The sequence below is a fragment of the Littorina saxatilis genome, linkage group LG8 (assembly GCF_037325665.1).
Source record: "Littorina saxatilis isolate snail1 linkage group LG8, US_GU_Lsax_2.0, whole genome shotgun sequence".
NCBI classification, from domain to species: domain Eukaryota; kingdom Metazoa; phylum Mollusca; class Gastropoda; order Littorinimorpha; family Littorinidae; genus Littorina; species Littorina saxatilis.
Window position 1 is genome coordinate 35,689,384 of NC_090252.1, and position 7,669 is coordinate 35,697,052.

The 7,669-nt window shown below is 39.8% G+C and overlaps 1 protein-coding gene across 1 annotated transcript in view; it reads left to right on the forward strand.

The window, feature by feature from the left end:
* LOC138973401 (serine-rich adhesin for platelets-like) overlaps positions 1 to 7,669 on the forward strand; it is a 33,509-nt gene that overhangs the window by 4,813 nt on the left and 21,027 nt on the right. The gene's annotated exons all lie outside the window — the stretch shown is intronic.

Genomic DNA, 7,669 nt, shown 5'->3' on the forward strand with positions numbered 1-7,669 from the left:
AAATGAAATGAAATTGGAATCCTGCTACTTTCAAGGTTCTTGGTGTTCTTTTTACATGTGATTTGAAAAATATTGTTGAATTGAATTTTGACATGAAGTTAAATGAAATAAGGAAAATACTTCAAATTTGGTCAAGAAGGAATATATCACCATTTGGAAAGATTGTTGTGATAAAAACACTTGCAATGTCCAAAATAACCCACTTGTTAACAAACCTGCCGGACCCGGATGAAAAGTTTTTAAAAGACTTGAATGCCATGTTGTACAGTTTTCTTTGGAATGGAAAAAACGATAAGATAAAACGTTTAACCCTTACACTGGTGCAATTCTGTAACACATGTTACATAGCCACTGGTGAATTAACAGAGAGAAAAATAACAAAAAACGGTCATATAGGTTTTCGCATCCATGGGAGGTAATCGGAACCGACCAAACAGACTGAGCCAGTAGCGCGACATATGTCGTGACAACCAGGTGACATTATACATAAAGTAGCGCGACATATGTCGCGACAACTAGCCTAAGGGTTAACAGTATGTCAGTTGTATGAAGATGGCGGTTTGAAAATGATTGATGTGAAGTCATTCCTCGCAAGTTTGAAAATTAGCTGGCTAAAGCGCATATTGTGTAACTAGATGATTACCCGCTTCGCCGGGAAGAAGTAGAGCCGAATACCAGGCTGCGCCTAGTGGGACCGGGTGTACGCCGGCTTCGCCGGCTCACCAAGGAAAGGAGATAAACGCGCAAAACACTAGAGACCTTCTAAAAATAGTAACGTGCAGTGACCTTCTAAAAATAGTAACGTAGTAACGGGAATATGGATTGACGCCACACGGAGGAAGAGAGATAATCGCGGCTGAAAACACTGGAGAAGATAAGGAAGAGTTACTGGGAATGGTGAAATGAACAGAAAAACCAAAATCGGTTCAGCGCTGCGCGCTGAGAGCACGTGTTGAAATATCTCATCGATGAGGTTGTGTCCGGGGTCTCTCTTAATAAGCCCACCAAATTTGAAGCAGATCCATCGAGAACTTTGGCCACGCATCGCGCACAGACAGACAGACAGACAGACACTAGTCGTATATATATATAGATGATGGAAAAGTAACACAAATTCTGTATGCAATATGTCCATTGGTAAGAAAAGTTAAGCAATATGGTGGAGAGTATGCAAATGTTTTGATGTTGAGGGTGAAAAATCCCTTTTGGGCTGACGTCTTTAGACATTATAAGATGTTGTATGACAAAAGTGTGCCCCGAACATTAGAACAATTCGTTTCAGAACCATAACATTATAACAGAAGTATATGTAGAGCTGGTAAATGTATTTGTATGTTAGATTGGATAGAAATTGGAATTGTTTCGGTGGGAAACTTGTTAAGCGACAATGGATATTTAAGTTATGATGATTTTAAGCAACTATATCCAAATGTTTATGTTGATTTTGTGTTATATGAAGGCTTACTTGCCTCAGTAAAGGCATATCAGAGGAAATTGAAACTGACATTAGATGAAAAATATGATGTAAGGGAGGCTTGTGTTTGGTCTTTTTTGAGTAATAGCAGGGTAAATCAGATTTATTTTTTTATTATTAAAGACCTATCAACAGTAACAGCCCTGGAAAAGTGGGAACACGAGTTACAAATGAATATGGATAAGGCCATGGTTTTTCAAAAAATTAAGAAAAGTACAACTGACCAGAAGCTCCGCTGGTTCCAATACAAAATTTTTTACAGAATTTTACCAACAGGACGTTTCCTGTTTTTGCGCAAATTAGTTAATACGCCATTATGTCCGCTATGTAATCAAGCAGAAGAAACAATATCTCACATGTTATGGCAGTGTGTAAAGATTCAGGATTATTGATCTGATGTACATACGTGGTTAACTACCAATTTTGCCCACTGTCATGGAGTGCAGTTCTCGTTGGAGCTAATTATATGTGGTGTAAAGATAAATTGGTATTCAGACAGAATTTTGGATTCAATGATTTTGATTGCTAAATACATTATTTTTTTAGCAAAATTACAAGGGAGAGAACCTACTGTCACAGCCTTTGTAAATTATGTGAAAAATTGGTTTGAGGCAGAAAAATATCAACGCATAATAGATGGACGTTATGTGCAGTTCGTTTCAGAGTGGAAGCAATATAGCCACCTTTTTCACTGAGGACTTGTTTATATTACCTAAGTTAGAAGGTTTTCTTTTCGCCTGTTGTCATTCTTCTTCTTTGGTGTGTTTTTTTGGTCAAATGTAAAAGCACATTGCAACAAGTAATATTTCAAGGAGAAATGGAGAAATGTTTGTTGTTATCTTTTTTCTTGTTTTGTTTTTTATTGTTGTGGTTATTTTGTTCGTCGTTTGTCTTTTTCTGTAAAATGTATTTTGCGGGTGCTTTTGTTACTGCTTTTCGCCATGCTTTGGATAATAAATATATCTTGATGTACATTAATTAGAAGAGCAAGCACGCCTTTTTTCTGTACTTTGTAATAAATATGCTATAAAAAAATTTAAAAAAACATAAAAAAAACAAACAACATTAGTCCAATTTTACTGGCAAAATTTACCCCACTTTGAAACATATTCTCAAATTTTCCAGCTGTACTCCTTCTCATATTCGTACAACCAAAATAGTTTGCTTGTCTCACGACACAGTCTTCCAAAACTCACACACAATAAAATTTTATACGCAAAATATATCAAAGAATTTTCTTGTTTGCTTTTATTTTGTTAAACAAATCTCTAATCTATCAAATTTGTCAAATAAAGTGAACAAAAGAAGTCATACAAAGTTCATTAACTACGTCAGGAAACCCGTACCACAAAACACAGCAACACAGTGAACTCTGCTCATTCCACGCACAAACTACTCACACATTACGGATCTCAACCGTCCACCATGCACCTTTGCCTTTTCAACACAGTGTACTCTTGTGGAGGTATAACTGCGAGATTCTGGATAAAACTTACCCTAGTACGAATGATTTGGGTATGTTCAGTTTTCTTTCTTTGGTCTGCGTGTGTGTCTGTGTGTGCGTTGGCAATAAACTATATATATCCGATAGGATACTATTCAGACTTAGGCAGAACGTATTCTTGAACACAAATGTATCCTTGGCGGATTGTGACTTTATTCAGTTATTCTGCAGAAAAGACAAATGCTGGAGAAAAACCGTTCTTTTCTGCAGCATTTCTGCATATAATGTCATCTTTCGCCGAAGCAGCGGTTTTTTTCTGCAGCAAAACATTTTACTGCAGTAAAATTGAAATCAAGAATGCTGCAGTAAAACGGTGCTGTTGTTTTACTGCAGAAAACCTGTTTACATTTTTTTCTGCAGCATTTTGTACTGGCTCTTGGCGGATTATGACATTATTCAGTTATTCTGGAGAAAAACCGAAATGCTGGAGAAAAACTGTCTTTTCTGCAGCATTTCTGCATAATGTCATCTTTTGCCGAAGCAACGTTTTTTACTGCAGTAAAACAGTTTTTCTGAAGCATAATGTTTACTTGGTTTTCTGCAGCATTATTGCGATTAACTTTTTCTTCAGAATAGTCTGTGACAGTTTTTCTGGAGAAAAACGAACGACCTTGTAAAGTAGCGTTTGTATTCGTCGCTCCCAGGGATAGTATAATAGTTTGTTCCGCAGTGTACCAATCAGAAGGCGTGTAGCATAAGGGCATTAGGGCCTATATTCAACTTCACAATGGCGGCCGAACGTGAACAATTTCTGAAGCAAAAATTCCCGTTCACAAAAAAGTATTTTTCTGCATCAGGCAACAGCAGTACTCAGCAGTAATTTTTACATTTAGTCAAGTTTTGCCTAAATACATCCGTTATCGTTTATCTGATTTAATTGCACCAACTCCTGACAAATGAAATTATCACGATCAGTTCAATGATTATTTTCTCAGGTGCTTTTTTAGAGACTAGCATTACTCACACTAACCGGCGTTGTCTACATTCTTCTCTTTGTTTTTTTATCAACCTTTTGACTCTATCGGTTCCCAAATTGTGAACATGCAGGACATTACCGGCTGATGCGATTCTTGCTGCATTGGTTTTCAGGATTTGTAAAACAACGTCGTCTGTACAGATTTGTGAATTATCCCAGCGAAGCTGGAGGTATCCCACGAACGCTATTCACGACTTTCCGACCTTGACATTGTAGCCAGGGTCATGTGGGCGTTGGCATCATTGTCCAATCAGAAATAGTCAATGATCATCTCCGAAGTGTGTTCCGGTCCGGAACGCAAAACAGTTTGCGCAGAAAAAGAGAACGTGGTTTGACAACTAGTCTAAAGGGCACAAACCAACACAGTGTTATGATCGTAAACAGCCCACATGGCCAATAAATCTAAGAACACAAACACTAGATAGATCTAATCGGAGAGCCTGCAAACCGAGTCATGCTTTTTAAATTCAATGAAAATCTGTCTGTCAATGAAGCAGATAGATCTATCCTTGCGATTGTTTTTGAAAGCAGATAAATGTTTGAACTTCACTTATTCCGTTTTCATTCAACAAATTGATATTTTGCAAGATGCATTTCGTGCCAATGAGCTGAACAAACAATCAAAATCAGGCAAGTGGTACATTCTTGAAGACAAAATTCAGTCACGCAAACAAGGGAAAGAATCTAGCTTACTGCTGTACTGATTTCGCCAAATAAATGCATTTGCATGCCGAAGTTATTCCTGCTTTGATTCCAATCATTCTAATTGATCTGAATGCAAAAAATATACGTAAACGAGCTGATCAAAATGAGTAACATTGCACCTGCCTATAGACTGTACTGCGAAAGCGAAGGTCGTCTGCGACTGGAGATTTTGAAGTCGAACAGCGTCGTTTCTTCCCTCTCAGCGGTTGTCTTCATCGGAAAAGTGAAAAGCCTGACTTGCAATCTAGCGAAAGACACATTCTGTCTTTCCGTTCGGGCGTTGTTTTTGTGTACAATCTCTGAAAAATGTTATTTCAAAAAAGGCGGCCGTCATTGTTTTGGGGTTTCCGCCTAGTGGTGTTTTAAACCGGTTTCAGACCGGAACACACTTCGGAGATGAAAACAAAATGGCAGCCCTTATGAAATCCGAAAGGTCAAGCAAAAAAGTCGTGATATGATAATACATGATAAAGAAGGATTCGTTGTGCCCGAGTATGGGCTACAGTTGGAGATGGAAGTTCACCAAAAATAATTGGGACCATACTAACAAAAATACGGTGGGTAAAATTGGCGCCCCCATTTTTTGAGCAAACGCCACCCAAGGCCGCTTTGGACGGGTAGAAATTCTGTACTTTCCAAGTCTATTTGTGTGTGGTTGTTCAAGACTATGGATAAAGGTCGCGTGAGAAGATTACGTCACGGTCAAAAGTCTTTGACGTCAATTAATGCATCATGATGTCATGCCTCCCTGTAGTCTTTTTCTCTCGCGCGGTGTGTGTGTGTGTGTGTGTGTGTGTGTGTGTGTATGTGTGTGTGTGTGTGTGTGTTTATTTTGTGCACATGTGTTAGTGTTAGTGTGTGTGTGTGTGTGTGCGTGCATGAGTCTGTACTCGTGTGTGTGTGTGTGTGTGTGTGTGTGTGTGTGTGTGTGTGTGTGTAAGAAAGACTGAGAGAGAGTGAGAAAGAGTGTGTGTGTGTGTGAAAGTGTGTGTGCATGAGTTTGTGTGTATGTTTGTGTGTGTATGAGTGTGTATATCTGTTTGTTTGTAAAGGTGTGTGTGTCCGTCTGTCTATGTGCGTATTTGTTTGTTTGGGCCATAATTATCAGGGCGGTGCTGCTTTGAGATATAACGTGCGCCACACACAAGGCAGAAGTCACAGCACAGGCTTCATGTCTCACCCAGTCACATTATTCTGACACCGGACCAACCAGTCCTAGCATGCACTAACCCCATAATGCCAGACGCCAGGCGGAGCAGCCACTAGATTGCCAATTTTAAAGGCACAGTGCAGCTCACAGCCTTCGTTTTGCGTTTTCGTTGCAGCTGAGTGCATTTACAGTTCAAAAATCCACCTATGGTAGTAAAACAAACCCAAAACTACCCAACGACGACATCTGTGAAGCTCGACAGTTTCTTGTTCACGCGAGTGCATAAATTAACCTAGTTATTACGTGGTGTACGCACAGATTCGTGACGTAAGCGTCTTCTGCTTTGATACACGATCGGATTCGCCCGTACGTTAGAGACGGACCGCCCGAAACTGACCACAAACCAACCGTGTAGCATGCGAACCGTACGTCTCACAAGCTTGATAGCACCCGTCTCGGCCCATCCGTTTGAAATACAGCAGGATCTATTCCGAACGGATCGCAAGGAACTTCCAGTTCCAGCCCCTGAGCGCACTTCAGTCGACACCCACTTTACAAATCATCAAATGGCGGTCAGTTCAGCATCAAAACTTGCCGATTCGGAACCGAAATATTTCATCAACCTGAATCTTGGCGAGGAGTTGGAATCTATGGAACCATGGAAGTAAAAACTACACAAACCAGCAACATCGGGACCTGTTCCTACTGTCCATGCAGCAGACGTGGGGTGAAATGAAAGGTAAGCGTCTGGATCTAGATTTGTTTGCATTCATGTATTGTAAGGTCTGTATCAAAGATGGTTTGTCTGTCTCTGTCTCTCTGCTTTCCTTGCTGTACGCTTTTGTCTTGAAGGCAAGTATGTAGATCTACATTTCTCTCCTGTTCCTGTCTCAAATCTGCCTGAGCCGAACTCTAGTTCTACGTTCAAAACATGTATCTACCTCTTGGCACATTGCCTCTTTTAGTTTTACAGTGTAAAATTATCTGACAACTTCAGTCTATCATACTGTAATCAATGTGTCATCTGTTTGGGAAAATGCTGTCAGTTTCAGAGTCTAGTGATGTGTTGATTACCCTACCGTAAATTGCGTAGTTGAATGAGAAAAACAAAACGCATCAGCAACGATCATTTTTCATGACTGTAGCATTCAGTCTTTATGCTCTTGGTTTAAATCAAATTTAGCTTTGTCACGAACACAAAGCAAATAGTGGCTGACTCAGTCACTGGGGTATTCTCATAAGAAGGCTCTCTTGCCTTGAAATTACCAAACAATAACAGACATACGCATGCACAGAGAAAGAGGGAGAGAGATGACAAATGAAATACTAATTTTGCTTTGCTGCTTTTATTTCCTCCAGTTAATGCCATCAAGACAAACAACAATCCTTCGTAATAAGGGACTTGACAGGGACAGATGACATCTACACTCCAAAGTGAAAGTACATTTGCAAGAGCATTTAATTCTTCTGCCTGTCAGTGTCATCACCTTCAGCCACAAATCGGGTAAGCTTGACACCAGCCTGTATGCTGTAGCTTCAAAAACCTGTTCAATTTACAGATCTAACAATAAAAATAGATCAATATTGGTGGGAGTGGAGATTGATGTATGCTTTGGCCTTGGGTGTGTGTGTGTGGGGGGGGGGGGGGAGGTATGATACATATACCAGACATTTAAAATCAAGTGAGCTTACTGTACACCATGTAAACAAGGTATGTGTAAAACCTTTTCAGTCCATCATCATTCCGTCTGGAGCTGTGGTTTGAACCATGTGTTCCGTTTGTACCATTGTGACCAGGTGGGCATCGCCACCCATTAGGCATAATGCAATCACACTCACTCACTTGGTTGTGGGGAAAAA